A 2,454-nucleotide genomic window follows, 5' to 3' on the forward strand; every position below is an offset into this window, starting at 1 on the left:
GGCCTATGTAGCAAAAAATAGAAAACAGTTGAAGAAATTTTAGTTTTCAATTTAGAAAAGAAATAAGTGACACAAACTAAAAAATATTTCATTTTAGAGATATTTATTATCAAATCTCTGTAAGGAAGAACTAGTAGTTTAAATAAAAAGTTTGTTTTAGGCTTGCATAATATTACTTCTGACTATATACACATCTCTACCAAAAGAACAGATAAGTGGTAGTCTATTTATGTCAGAAATAATTTTTATCTTTGTTGGAGGAGAAAACATAAGCTCATTTATTCTCCAAAATATGGTTGGCTGGCTCTTGACAGAACTGTGAAGTAGGTTAAGAACTTTTAAGAATCTATAGACTTCCATTATTGTCCTTGTCTGTTTTCATTGTCTTCTCTGTGATCCTTTTGGCCTAGTGATATTTTCCTCTATCTAATTTTAGTCTATAATCAGAAGAGAATTTAGTCAGTTTATTCATAGAACGTTAAGTAAAAAAAAGTACATGGTAGTTATTATTTATCCTACAAATTGTGAAAACTAACAATCATGCTACCACTAAAAAGGCCTACGGAGAAATATAAAAAGCAAAACTTGGTATATATATCAGGCAATTTCTCTAAAATTTAATAACCGTGAGAGGCTTCTCTACCTGAATTACAATGTCAATGGTGAGAACCAGTGGCTGGTATTACAATGTGTGGGAGAGGATAGTGACTTAAAAATTTTTTACACCCTGGGTTGATTCAATGTACATCTGTTATGCTAATTTGTTAATTGATTACAATATATGGAAATAATGAAATTAAATGTGTTAGCATAGCCAGAGTTACTTGTATTTTTACAGTGGACAAAATAACTGAAATTTGAGGACATGGGGATAATGGTATAGTCTACTACACCCTTACACTGTATGGTACAGCCTATTGCTTCTAGGCTACAAACCTATACAGTATGTTACTGTACTGAATATTGTAGGCAGTTGTAACACAATGATATGTTGTTTGTGCATCTAAACCTATCTAAACATAGAAAAGGTACAGTGAAAATAGGGTGGGTTGTTGACCAAAATGTCATTATGACTGAATAATGTGACTAGGAATAATAATAAATAAATAAAATATAACAATGATTTAATGTTTCCTGAAAACTGACATTTACTAATGATTTTTTTTTTTTTTTTTAGACAGGGTCTCACTCTGTTGCCTGGGATAGAGTGCGGTGGCGTCATGATAGCTCACTGCAACCTCACACTCTTGGCTTCAAGCGATCCTCCTGCCTCAGCCTCCAAAGTAGCTGGGACTATAGGTGTGTGCCACTGTGCCCAGCTAATTTTTCCATTTTTTTTGTAGAGACAAGGTCTCACTCTTCCTCAGGCTGGTCTCCAATTCCTGACCTCAAGCAATCCTCCTTTCTCCTGACTCAGCCTCCCAAAGTGCTAGGATTACAGGTGTGAGCCACCATGCTTGGCCAAATGAAATTTTTCATTCCTGACAGAATAGGAGTTTCAGAGGCACTGCTGCTACTACAATCCTTTTCTTTTTCTTGATAATTAATAAGTCTTTTCTCTTAAATAAATGGAAGTGGGCGTTTGGAGAAGAAAGTACTATGATGGATTTTTTTTTTTCTTTTTTGAAAACCTGCTTTGGAAGGGAAAAAGGAATAGGTACAAAGCTGGTTCGCTTTCAACTGCATTTTAATAAATTAATTGCAGCATCCCAGGTTGTACTCATTCCTCTCCCTTGACTACCTCAGTTAGTTTTCTTCTGAGTCTAAAGCAAAGATCATCTATTTTTCACCCCTTAGTTTTATTTAAATATTATTTTCTTTAAAAAACAAACATCAAATATTTGGTCTCTGAAACTTTTTTATATAGATAGCTTGTTACTTTTATTGCAAAGCAAGTACTATAACTACTACCAAAATATATTTGTTCTGCATGTAATCAATAAATGTAATTTCCATTGTATATGTTTCAAAACAACTGCTATGACATCTAAAAGGTTGTAATATCATTGTCATGTCACTTAGTTTGATTTAATAAGCATTTCTTACATGTTTTATTTATATTTTGTGCTACCTAGATCTTAACATTATATAATACTAATTATATGAATTAAAATCTTACTTTTTCAGTAGTGATATCTGAGTTATCACCTTGTAAATAATGTAATTAGTAACATTCAAAACAATCCATGCAAGAAAGCATTCATTGCAAAAGTGATAATGTAATTCCAACTCATCTGTACCTGTTGCAGTGTTATAAATCATGTTATTGAATCTGTACTTCAACATGAAAATACGCAGATGTTCACAAACTCATTGTTAGTGCAGGCTAATATATTAATATTGAGCTGCAATATTTTATTTAAAGAAGCATCATATTGACCTTTTCATAATCTGGTATTCTCTATTCTAACATGTTACTTTGTAGTTTTTCCATTAAAAAACTTGAAAAGTTTC

At 32.2% G+C, this 2,454-nt stretch overlaps 1 protein-coding gene across 1 annotated transcript in view; it reads right to left on the reverse strand.

Annotated features, from left to right (window-relative positions):
* BCHE (butyrylcholinesterase) overlaps window positions 1-2,454 on the reverse strand; it is an 86,115-nt gene that overhangs the window by 60,647 nt on the left and 23,014 nt on the right. The window lies entirely within an intron of this gene.

This window comes from Propithecus coquereli, unplaced genomic scaffold (assembly GCF_000956105.1).
Source record: "Propithecus coquereli isolate 6110/MARCELLA unplaced genomic scaffold, Pcoq_1.0 Scaffold488, whole genome shotgun sequence".
NCBI lineage: Eukaryota > Metazoa > Chordata > Mammalia > Primates > Indriidae > Propithecus > Propithecus coquereli.